At 33.4% G+C, this 13,907-nt stretch overlaps 1 protein-coding gene across 1 annotated transcript in view; it reads right to left on the reverse strand.

Annotated features, from left to right (window-relative positions):
• Positions 1 to 13,907, reverse strand: part of GRID2 (glutamate ionotropic receptor delta type subunit 2) — a 1,470,351-nt gene that overhangs the window by 574,356 nt on the left and 882,088 nt on the right. The gene's annotated exons all lie outside the window — the stretch shown is intronic.

Here is a 13,907-nt window from a genome sequence, read left to right on the forward strand (position 1 = left end):
AATATTTGTCTAAACATTGAAAAAGGTCATAAATTAAATGGATTTCAAGGTACTTTGAGTACCCAGAAGAGAGTTGCAATGTAAGCATAATATATATTGTTCTTAGCAATGAAAAATGGGGCTTTTAAATAAAGCAAGTAGAGAAAGTAAGAGACATTTTAAAAAAGATGTTCCTAATTATTTCTTAGAACTACTGGTATTAACTCATACATTTCTCTTGGTAAAGAACAGATTAAACAAAGTGTTCCAAAAGATGAAACATTTTGTATTATTACAATGTGAACCAGGATAGGTAAATGAAAAAAAAAAACCCAGTGTTCTTTTTCCAAATTGATGTTATTTTGCATATGAGTATTTGCCAAACTGAAAGAACATATTTTTCTACTTCCTTCTCCCCCCACTTCCTAACTCCAGACTTAAATTTTAAGGCTTGGCTCAATCATGGATGTAGAAGCAATAAAAATGAAATAATATTTTTACAACTTAACATCTGTTCTAACTGGAATTAGTCAGACTACAAGTGATCAGAATAAATTTTAGTTTGAAGGCAGTCTTTACTAAAGCAGTTTGTTCTTCACAGTGTCCATTCGGAACATTTCAAACCAATGAAGCCTTTGCAATTAACATATTATCAGTTTCAGTAGATTCTTATGGTAACAGAAATAAAAGATTTGACATAAGATAAATTTTGGACTGCAGTGAGAATTTCGGTTTTGATTCAAACAATCATTACAGAGTAATGAAAAAGAAATGGACTATTTATTTACAGGTATAAGTTGTCTTCTTTTCCTTTCTAGATTAATTACATATTATTCCTAAAGCCTACATTAGAGCTTTAAAACTCATTCCTTATTTTTTCAACTTTACAAAATACAGATTTTCTGAAAATAAAACAAACCTGCCATCAGCTGTATCCAGTATAATATCATGGATTTCTGGTCAACGAATCCTTAATGTACCATGAAAAATGTTTTTTTTCTGATTTAAAATGCCATCTTTTATCCTTTAGTTTGTGTAATTTCACTAGCCATCAGGAACACTATCTGACAAAAGGCAGGTTACCTTTTAATTATCTATCATCCACTCACAAAGCGGAATAAAGCAGTGTCTTATCAACTCTATTTTAAGCCTGAAGTTAACCAGAGGTCTTTTCAAATTAATTAATATTGCTATTGAGTATCTTTACATTTTTTTTATTAAAAATTTTTTTTAAATTTTTTAATTTATTTTTGCAACAGAGAGAGACAGAGCATGAGCAGGGGAGGGGCAGAGAGAGAGGGAGACACAGAATCCGAAGCAGGCTCCAGGCTCTGAACTGTCAGCACAGAGCCTGATGTGGGGCTCGAACCCACAGACTGTGAGATCATGACCTGAGCCGAAGTCGGATGCTTAACCGAATGAGCCACCCAGGCACCCCTCTTTACAATTTTTTTAATTCCATGTCGCACAGACAGTAATTTTCATTTAAAAGACAGTAAGAGGTTCTATCACTTTTCTCAGATTAATAGCTAAGTTTTCATATATATGTGGTCTTTTTTTCTTTTAGTAATACTAAGACTTCTCAACATGTTGTCAAACAGCACCATTTCTACCTGCTCCAACCATGAGCACATTAGTATAAAAACATACATTAACTCTCTACTATATATTTGACAAAATACTAAGTACATTATGTGTTGTCTCATTTTCTGCTAAAAACTACATTCTGGTTCAGATACTATTATTCTTACTTTATAGATAAAGAACCAGAGAAATTCCAAAGTCTTCATTCAAAATATTCTTTATTCATGGTATGAATGTCACCAAAGACACTCTCTAAAGTAATTATACAATCCATATCTCCTTACGGGAATTATTTCGATTAATATTCATGAATGATAGGAATTAAAACTATAAAGATATATTATTCTAGTATTTAACAGCCTGATGATTCTATGAGGAATAATAGAGTAATCTATCATGAGCCAAAGTCTTTAAGAGGACTATTTTCTAGCCCACAAAAAGAGATGATTACCTTTTACAGGTTTTGAAAGCTGAAGTTATCAGGAGTCTAAGCGACTAAACTATATCTGAGGAAATGTCAATTTAAGTTGAATATATTTTGCCTATTATTATTTGGGGAAGGGAAAAGGAAGTAATTTTCTGTGAGGAAAGAATCTGCCATTCTGAATGAAGGTAACAGACAGTTTGTCTCAAAAAATTCACTTGCAGTTTTAGTTTTGACACCTGATCTCAAAACTAGTTTGATAGTGATATGAAAACTTGATTAGGCAGCTATTTTATATTTACAGAACTTTACTTCTACATTTCAAAAGGTTCATTTCAACAGTGACAGAGGCAAGGCTATGTAAACACTGAAAGTCAAATGAAAATCTATTAAGAGATCCTTTTAAATGAAAAAAATCATAAGTAAACTTCCATATTAAAATATGGACTATTGTATAATGTTAGAATGTACATTGTTCTAATACTCTGAACTTAAAAAAATGTTTAAGCCCCCATATTTTAAAAAGGAATCACGTGAAGAACCAGTTCAAATACTCACTCTCCCAAGCTTCCAGGGCCTCCAAATTATACTAATTCTCTATAAAGATATACAGATATGTTCTGAGTTTTAAACAATTTAAAGAGGCTGAAAAATAAAATTTTTGTCCTTTTTGTATTCCTTATATGAGTATATTTATGAAATAAGAATTAATATTGCAATAAAATTTAAACATATGTTTTGTTGTACTTAAATTCTGTCTGTACTTCTTTAGGAGCAAAGCATATAGTCTTTTTTTTTACCCCCAAAATAATGTACTTAGATAATAAAAAAATTGCTGAGATTCAAGTCCATATATTCAAGAAAATATTCTTATTCACTTTGTTGTGATAGTTTAATACAGAGTAAACCATAAGAGAGAAGAAAGAGGAAATGCTAAAATACTTGTTGGGGATAAAACTCCATCCAGAAACAGCCATTTCCCAGAACAAATCTTTTAGGAGAATTGGATCACTCCCAAATCTTTGTAGTGTATCAACGTGGGTTTAAATTAATGAATTCCAGAGAAAGGAAGACTCAAAATCATTAGATCAGATGCCAATCTATACTATTAAACTGTCTCAGAGAAGGGACCCTCTTTTTTCCCCATTTTAAAAAATCTCTTAACATTAACAAAGCTTCTGGTTCATAATAGGTATTCACTAAACATTGATAAATTTAAAAATGAATGAATAGGGGCATCTGGGTGGCTCAGTCAGTTAAGTGCCTGACTCTTGATTTCAGCTCAGGTCATCATCTCATAATCCGTGGGTTCCAGCCCTGAGCTTTCATCATGGAGCCTGCTTGGCATTCTCTCACTCCCTCTCTCTTTGCCCCTCCCCTGCCTGCATGCTATCTTTTCTCTCAAAAGAAATAAACTTAAAAAAAAAAAAGAATGAATAAATGAATGAATGGCAAGACTTCACCAAACAATTGGTGATAGATAGATTGATAGATTCTGAATCTATTTATAGATTACTGAAATTTTAAGTGTAGAAACTGGAATGCTTTAATAACCTCAATACGACCAAATAAACCAAATAAACTAAACTAAATAGTTTAACAAATAAACCACATAAACTAAAAGATTTTAGTTGTTATCAAACAGTGTACTATGTAGCACATTTGAAAAGATTATGCTTTTTGTTGTTGTTTTTGCTAATGTTTATATTCTTCATGCTTTGGAGAAGGTGATCCTTTGATGCTTCCACAAAGTTTAACATTAATGTGAAATAATTACACAAACATAATGCTGAAATATGAAACAAAACCAATTGAAGGCTATACACCAGAAGGAAGTGCAGCATAATGGCAACTTTCTGCTTGAGAGATTGGTAGTGAGCAGTTCAGTTAATCCCTAAACTGGGAAAAATGAACAACATCCTTTACACATATAGGATTTTTAAATCTCAACAACGATAACAACAACAACAACTTCTAAACTGCAATACTCAGTTGCAGCAATTAAACTATTTCAATGAGAACTCAGGTTCAGTATTATCAGAGAAGAGATGGTGCTTATAGTATTATCCTTCTTGCATCTCTAAACAGTGTATATCTTTCTATCAGAATTTATAACTTTTGTAAAACTTAAATAAAGTGCCAGGCCATCTGTTTCAGGACCCTGAGGGGATGGCAATACTTATACAGAAAGGCTGTTCTCAGTTGGATTCACTGATTGCAGGGAGAAGATAAATATCATTACCAACTACTAACATATGATTGATTACACCATATGAGCTAGCACAGCCCCTTATTATTATAGCACTCTTAATGCAAAGGAAAAAAATATTGTTTTCAAGTCTGTACATCAATTTGTATCAAGATGCACAAAGCCAACTTTGATTTATAGTGCCTCTCTTAAAAGCTATTGGTGCAATAGATTAAATAAATGTTTGCAACCCGTTTTAAATTAGCAACAAAATAGTAGCTACACAAACCAAACTAGACAAATTCATGTCTTCCATGTTCAAATGAGCATTTGCATATTGTTAGATTTTGTGTGTGTATGGGGGGGTGGTTGTTACTTTTACAGTTTAACTTCCTAGCAAATTTGAGAAATCCATGTTTCTTCTTTCATGGAAACTAGAATAAATTTGACTCATTCATTATAAATTTGTATGAGCAACTCACAAATGAAGTAAAGGTAGTGAGAATCAAGTTTCCTAAGGCATTTTTCAGAGAAAATGAGGTAACAGAATGGAATCAATTGAAAAAAAAAATTGACAGTAGATACATGGATAATGGTTTTTGTTAGAAATGAAAATACAGAAAATATGCTTGATCTCTTGAGTATGAACCTAGTTTACATAAAAATAATAACAAATATAAATTGTGGGCTGTGAACATCAGATTTTTCAGAAGCTCAGTGGTATTGACATGCCCCAAAAATGACACCTCTGCTCAAGGACTAGTAAGAAGAGCCGTATGTAAAAAGGACACAAGTGTTTCAGTAATGACAAAGGTGAAGTTATAAATAGTTATGACAGCTTACAGTAGAAAATCCAAGTGTAAAGGATGAAAAAAGAATTATCATTTTCTATACTTCTAATATTTATTGAGTTATTTGCTGGTTAGATCACTTAGTGTGGATGTTTTATTTGCAAAATACTGTGCCAAATTATTGAACATCTGTTTAAAGATAGCATTGTCTTTCTCATATTTTATCAAAGAAAATTTAATTGTAAAATAAAATCTAATGCTTATGAAATATACACTAAAATATAAAGTGTTATTATTTCTATAATATTTACCATCAATGAAGTACATGCTAGCCTACTCAGACTTCCCCTACATAATATGAAGGAGTGACTTCTTCCACAGTACGAATAGATACATAAGCAATAGACAGATGACCAGTGGTGTTCCAAGAGCTCTGTAAGTGTTCATACTTTTAAGATTCAGGTTGTTGTCAGAAGTCAAATTGAATATGAAAAAAAAAAAATAATTCAGGGGTCCCTATGCAATATTATCAAAGAATAGAAGGGGATGGGCATTTTCATTTAATGCCCATTTACAAGGACACAATAAGTTGCTTTTTTTCTTAGCTAGCTCTATTGATACAAACATGTAAAGTGACCCCAACTTGTTTTATACCAGGAACTCTACGTGGTCTCTTCCCCATGAGAAGTTGGGTGTGAGATAAAAACAAAAATTAAGAGGATTCTTTATTTCAAAAAAAAAATAGTAACCTAGAAAATAATTAACCTAAAGACAAAAATTAGTGGGATAAATAGTTTCCATAAGATTAAAATTGAAGTAGCAGAAATTAAAAAAAAAATCTATAAGGAGAATTATCAAAGAGAAAAAGAAAAAAAAAACAACCAAAGGTTTAGACTGGAAAAAAAAAACTATTTAGAACCCAATATCACCACTTAATCATTGTGTAATATTTGGCAACCTGTTTTATTTACTAGATCCATAAATTACATACTCAAAAATACAAATGAAAACATCTAATTTGAAAACTTATCCTGCAAGTTTACTAAGATTTCTTTTGCCCTTCCCTCTATCCTGATTTTTAGTCATTCTAGATAGAAAATTGAGAGGTATTAGAAAATTGGAAAATATAAAAACATCATTAGAAAGCAGATCTCACACATGTATAATACCTGTGGGGATCTCATATAAATATGTCTTCATTTGACATGGAAAACACAGTGACAAATCATGTAGCCCTGAAGTTTGGCAGGCCTCAACCAGGGAAGACATTTCCAGTGTCTTTACTCTGAATTAAAAAGAACCATCAGAGAAAGTTCAATATGGTGGCATAGACAAGACACAGAAGCAACCTAAGTATCTCTTGGTAGACAAATGGATACACACACACACACACACACACACACACACACACACAGAAGAATATTACACAGCCATAAAAAAGAATGGGATTGTGCCATTTGCAACAACATGGATGAATGTTGAAGGTATTATGCTAAGTGAAATATGTCATACTGAGAAAGACTGTATGATTTCACTCATATGTGGAATTGAAAAAAAAAAGCACAAACAAAAACCCCACAAATGAACAAACAAACAAAAGGCAGGATCAAACCTATGAATATAGACAACAAACTGATGGTTGCCAGAAGGGAGGAAGTTGAGAGGATGGGCAAAATAGGTGAAGGGGAGAGCGAGGTACAGACCTCCAGTTATGGAATAAGTCAAGGGAATAAAAGGTATATCATAAGAAATATAGGCAACGATACTTTAATAGTGTTGTATGGTGACAGATGGTAGCTAAACTTGTGGTGAGCACAGCATAATGTATCAACTTGTTGAATCACTATATCATACACCTGAAACTATTGTAACATTGTGTATCAATTAAGCTTAAATAAGTTAAAAAATAAGTAAATAGGTGGTAGAGGAATATCCTAAATTCACCTTCTCACTTGGACACACTAAATCAACAGCTATATATGGGACAATGCCTTCTGAAAAAGTACTGGAAATTAGCTGATCAGTTCCTATACAATAAAAAATAAATGGGCCACATCAAGGAGGGGTGGCAGACATGTGGTCTTGCCAAAACACCCCACTCCCAGCATGGTGACACACAATTGAGAGGGATATCACAGAGCTTCTCCCTGAGAAATAAGGAGTTTATGCCCCACCCCAGGCATCCCAAACCTTGGGACCTACGCTGTAGAGATGAGCCCTCTGTCTGGCTTTGAAAACCAATGGGGCTTACATCTAGGAGACCCAAAGGGCTGTGGGGAACCGAGATTCCATTTTTAAAGGGCTTGCACACAGAGGCATTTATCTCAGACCCAACGCAAAAGCAGCAGTTTGAAAACCACCTAGAATATATATGAAAGAGATTAATTTGCTAATCTTAATGCACCTGTCAGAGAGGCAGAGCCTGTTGGCTTCTCTCTGGGGATACAGGTGCTGGTGGGTACCATTTTGGTGCTGTCACTCCACCTTGCTAGCGCTGGCAGGTTTGTCCCACTCCTGCACCCTCCAGTGGTCCCCTAAAGCTGGCAGGCATGACCTAGCTCCACACTACTCCATGCCCCTGCTAAAGCCAGCAAACACACATCCATATGAGACACCCCTTGAGCATCTGGCTCTTGTGTCCAAGGGAACTCTCATTTCTGGGCCCCATGGGATTGAAACAATCAGAGAGATAATTCTTGGCAAGCTACCATTCCCAGGGCACAGCACAGAAAGCAGACTGAAACACCCACAGCTTCCTGTGAAGAAAACCTATTTACTTGTCCTAAAACTTCAAACTGAGGGGCAGGCTTCAGGATTGCCACATACCTAGAGGCTACAAAGGTAGAGAACATAGGCTGGAGGATGCGGTCTTTGTGCTCTCCCTTGGTCTTACTACAGCTTTCCAGTACCTTTAAGAAAGGAGCTTATATACTTCTCTGAAACCCCATTTTTTACAACTGTCAGTAAAGGAGCACCTCTAGATGGACTGGTCTGGAAGCCAGCAGGGTTTATAACTGTGGTCTTACAGGATTGTATATATTTGCATACTTTAAAAACTGGTGACTGCTAATCTGGTTTCCAATCAGCCTGAATCTAGATGCTGACTGAGATACCTCAGTCATTGGAACATTGGCTGGGCTTGGCATATCCTCAAGAACTAGGACTGATCAAGAATAAATCAGGTTGCCTAGACAGTCACAGAGGTTTCAGAGACAACCAAGTGGTAGGACAGGATTGAATGAAGGTTTATCTTCTACACAAGGACACTCAATCAAGACTGTTAAAGGAAGCTGTTTTGCCTAATGCGTAGTAACAACCATAGTCACACAAAATGAGGAAACAAAGGAATATGTTCCAAACAAAAGAATACCATGAAACCCAAGAAAAAACCTTAATGAAACAGAAATATGTAATTTATCTGATAAAGAGTTCAAATAGTCATGAAGATGCTCACCAAACTCAAAAGAAAGTGGATGAAAACAGTTGAAACTTCAAAGACAGAAAGTATAAGAAAATACCAAACAGTAGTCATAGAGCTGAAGAATGTAATAATTGAACTGAAGAATACACTAGAAGCGTTCAATATCAGACTAGATGAAGCAGAAGAAAGAATAAGTTATCTTGAAGACAAGGCAGTGGAACTTACCCAGTCAGAGCAGTGGAATTTACCCAGTCAGAGCAGTAAAAATAAAATGAATTAAAAACCAAAGATAGCTTAAATGACCGATAAAACAACATCAAACAGAACAGAATTTTCATTATACAAGTCCCAGAAGGAGAACAGAGTAAGAAAGGGACAAAAAACTTATTTGAAGAAATAATGGATACAAACTTCCCTAACCGGGGAAAGGAAACAGACATCCAGTTCCAGTTGTCCAGAGAGTTCCAAATAAGAGGAACCCAAAGACAGCCACACCAAGATATAGTATCATTAAAATTTCAGAACTTAAAGATAAGAAGAGAATATTAAAAGGCAGTAAGAGAAACATAACTTGTTACCTATAAGGGAATCCCCATAAGGCTATTAGCATATTTTTCAGCAGAAATTTTGTAAGCCAGAGGGAGTGGCATGGCATATTCAAAGTGCTAAAAGGAAGAAAAAAACTCACAACCAAAAACATTCTATCTGATAAAACCATCATTCAGAATTTAGGGAGAGAGAAAGAGTTTTCTAGAAAAGCAAAAGCTATGAAGTTCATTACCACTAAACTACTCTTACAAGAAATGTTTAAAGGCAATTTTTTAAGCAGGAAAGGAAGGGCACTAATTTGTAATCATAACACATATAAAACTACAAGACTCACTGATAAGGGTAAGTATGTAGTAAAGCTATTGGATTAATCACTTATAAAGCTAGTATGAAGGTTAAAAAACAAAACTAGCTTAGGGGCACCTGGGGAGCTCAGTCAGTGAGGCATCCAACTTTTGATTTTGGCTCAGGACATGATTTTGTGGTTTGTATGATTGAGCCCTGCTTTGGGCTCTATAATGACAGTGCAGAGCCTGCTTGGGATTCTCTCTCTCCCTCTCTCCGCCCCTGCCCCACTCATGCATCCACTCTCTCTCTCTCAAAATAAATAATAAATAAACATTAATTTTTAAAGAAGTAGTTCAAAAACTTGTAACTATAATAGTTAAGGGATACACAAGATAAAAAGATGAAAATGTAACATGAAAAACATAAAACACAGTGGGGGAGTAAAAATGTAGCTTTAGAATGTGTTCAAACTCAGGGCGCCTGGGTGGCTGAGTTGGTTCAGTGTCAGACTCTTGATTTTGGCTCAGGTCATGATCTCAGGGTTGTGGGATCAAGCCCCACATTGGGTTTTGTGCTGAGCATGGAGCTGCTTAGGATCTCACTCCCTCTGCCTTCTCCCTGTTCATGCTCTCTCTTTCTCTCTAATATTAAAAAAAGAAGAATGTGTTCAAACTCAACCTGCTATCAACTGAAAGTAGACTGTTTCTTATATAGGCAGTTATACATGAGCCTCATGGTAATCACAATGCTAAAACCTAGAGTAGATACACAAAATACAATGAGAGAGGAATCTAAACATAACACTAAAGAAAGTCATCAAATCACAAGGGAAGACAGCAAAATAATAAGGGTATAGAGAGGAATTACAAAACAACTAGAAAACAACAAACAAAATGGCAATAAGTACACATTTATCAGTAATTACTTTAAATGTAAATGAACTAAATTTCCCAATCAAAAGACATAGATTGACTGAATGGGTAAAATAAAAATAAGCCCCATCTCTGTATTGCCTAGTAGAGGCTCACCTCAGATGTAAGGACACACACAGACTGAAAGTTAAGGTATAGAAAAAGATGTCCCATGAAAATGGAAATCAAAAGAAAGCTAGGTAACTATTTTTATGAGACAAAATAGACCTTAAAACAAGATTGTAATAATGACAAGGATGGGAATTACATAACAATAAATTGGCAAATACAACAAGAATATATAACATTTGTAAATGTTTATATGCCCAACATAAAATTGTATAAATAGACGCAATAAATGTTAACAGAGCTAAAGGAAAAAAAATGAGAGCAATACAATAATAATAGAAACTCTTAACACCCCACTTACATCAATGGACAGAACATCCAGATAGAAAATCAACAAGAAAACATTGGCCTTAAATGACACATTAAAGCAGATGGTTTATATATACAGAACAAATATATACAGAATATTCCATCAAAATGTATATATATATATATATATATATATATATATATATATATATAGAACATTCCATCAAAAAGCAGCAGAATATACATTCTTCTCAAGTGGACCATAGAACATTCTCCAAGATAGATCATATGTTAGTCCCAAAATAAGTCATAAAGAATTTAAGAAGATTGGAATTATACCAAGCATCTGTTCTACCATAATGGTAGGAAACTAGAAATTAATTATAAGAAAATTCAGAAATGTATAGAAATTAAACAATATGCTACTGAATGACCAATGGTTGACAAAGAAATCAAAGGAGAAATTAAAAAAAATATGTTGATACAAATGAAAAGGGAAATGCAACATACCAAAATCTATAGGATACAGCAAAACTAAAAGGGGAAATTAAGAAAACAATTCCACAACTGTGCAAAAAGAATAAAACATACAGGAACAAGTTTAACTGAGGAAGTGAAAGACCTGTATACTGCAAACTATAAGACATTGATGACATAAATTGAAGAAGAAACAACTAAATGAAAATTTATTTCATGGTAATGGACTGGATTAATTAATATTGTTAAAATGTCCACATTAACCAAGGCAATCTACAGATTCCTTGCAATATCTATAAAATTTCAATTGCATTTTTCACAGAAAAAGAAGAAATAATCCTAAAATGGTTATGGAGCCACAAAGGATTCTGAATAGTCAAAGCAATCTTGAGAAAGAACAAACAGGGACACATGCTTTCTGATTTCAAACTATATTATGAAACTATAATAATCAAAATAGTATGGTACTAGCATTAAAAAGACACATAGATCAGTGAAACACAACATATAGCCCAGAAAGAAACCCACACATATATGGTCAGTCAATTAATTTAGAACAAAAGAGCCAAGTATATACAATAGGAAAGACAGTCTATAATAAATGGTGTTGGGGAAACTGGACAGCCACACAAAAGAATGAAATAAGACTTCTTATACCATGCACAAGAGTTAAATGGATGAAAGATTTGAATCTATGACCTGAAACCATAAAGCTCCTTTAAAAAAGAAAAAAAAGTGGTGAGCTTCTAGACCTAAGTCTTGGCCATGATTTTTGGATATGACTCCAAAGCCTAGGGCAACAAAACCAAAAAATAAATGTTAGGACTACTTCAAACTAAAAACAAAAACAAAGAGAAGACAAACAAACAAACAAACAAAAACTTCTGCACTGTGAAGGAAACCATCAACAAAATGAAAGAGAAACCTTTTGAATGGGAGGAGAGTAAATATCTAAAATATATAAGAACTCATACATCTCAATATCAAAAAACCTAAAATCTAATAATGGGCAGAGGACCCGAGTAAACATTTTTTTTCCAAAGAAGACATACATATAGCCAACAAGCACATGAAAAGATGCTCAGTATCACTAATCATCAGTGAAATGCAAATCAAAATCACAATGAGATATCAACTCACATCTGTTAGATGGCTATTATAAAAAAAATATAAGAAATAGTAAGTGTTGGGGAGGATGCTGAGAAAAGGGAAATTTTGTGCAGTGTTGGTAGAAATGTAGATTGTACAGTCACTATGGAAAACAGTATGGTGTTTCCTAAAAAAATTGAAAACAAAACAAAACAAAACATATGATCCAGCAATTCCATTTCTGGGTATTTATCCAAAGAAAACAAAGATACTAATTCAAAAAGGCATAAACACCCTTATGTTCATTGCAATATTATTTACAGTAGCCAGAGTATAGAAGCAACCTAAGTGTCCATCAATAGATAAATGGATAAAGAAGATGTGAGATACATATATATGTTACACACACACACACACACACACACACACACTATGGAAAATACTCAGCTTTAAAAGAGAATGAAGTCTTGCCATTCACAACAACATGGATAAACTTTAAGGGTATAGGTGAAATACGTCAGAGAAAGACAAATAATATATGATCTCACTTACCTGTGAATCTTAAAAATAAAATAAATGAGCAAACAAAACAAAACTAATAGATACAATCACTTTTGATGGTTGCCAGAGGAGAGGGGGATTAGGATAGGGAAAATAGGTGAAGGGGATTAAGAGATACAAACTTCTAGTTATAAAATAAATAAATCATGGGGATAGAATGGACAGCATAGTGACTATAATCAGTAATACTGTATTGCATATTTGAAAGCTGCTAAGAGAGGGTATCTTAAAAGATTTTGTCACAAGAAAAAAAAATGTAACTTTGTATGTTTATAGGTGGTAACTAGACTTACTGTGATGATCATACATATATATATATATATATATATACACACACATACACAATGTGTATATATATATACAATATACAATATATATATGCATATATACAAGGTGTGTATATATCTATATAATCCTTGTGTTATAGATAGACCTGAAACTAATATGATGTAATATGTTAATTATAGCTCCAAAAAAAAAAGAACAGAACTAAGATTCTACCAATGTATAGGAGACACAACTTGAAAAATCTATGACTTTTATTGAAAAATCTAGATTTTTATTTTTCTGCGTAAAATCAATTACACTCTATGAACTTCATTCTCTCAGTGTTTCATAGAATAATGTTTATTATTCAATAAATTAACATGTGAGAAACTGATCTGTGAACTTTAATGTGCTATAATCATTTTTGTAGTACCTTTTAGTAAATGTTGGTTGTCAGCAGTATGTTAAGAGTATTAGGTAGTATCTCACTTAATTTTTATAATGAACTTATAAAGTAAATGTGATTGAACTTTCTGTACAAATGAAAAAACAGACACAGGATGATTATATTATATATCCATAGTAACACATCTAACAAATAAATAAAACATTCTTTTTTTTCATGAGCAATAGATATATGAATACTAGGTCTTTTTGGGGAAAATTCATGTGATCTCATTATTTGTCCATGACTGATTTGTTCATTGTCCTTTCCATTTCTGATTGGCAGGTGCCAATGGAACAATCTATCTCACAGAGTTCTCATGTTATAATATATTTTTAATCTTATGCATTGTCTTTACAAAAATCAATAAGCGTTCATGAGGAACTTGACAACTAGATGGATTTTAAAATCGTATTTCATTGTGAAAAGAAAAATATCTATTTTTATTTATTCATATTCATCTGCTGAACTATTTAATCCTCGTGTGAGGGGGGTGGGATATAAAAGTTCTAGAAACAACATTAAAATATAAATGGAGCACAGGCACTCCACTGG

The sequence above is a fragment of the Prionailurus viverrinus genome, chromosome B1, assembly GCF_022837055.1.
Source record: "Prionailurus viverrinus isolate Anna chromosome B1, UM_Priviv_1.0, whole genome shotgun sequence".
Taxonomy (NCBI): domain Eukaryota; kingdom Metazoa; phylum Chordata; class Mammalia; order Carnivora; family Felidae; genus Prionailurus; species Prionailurus viverrinus.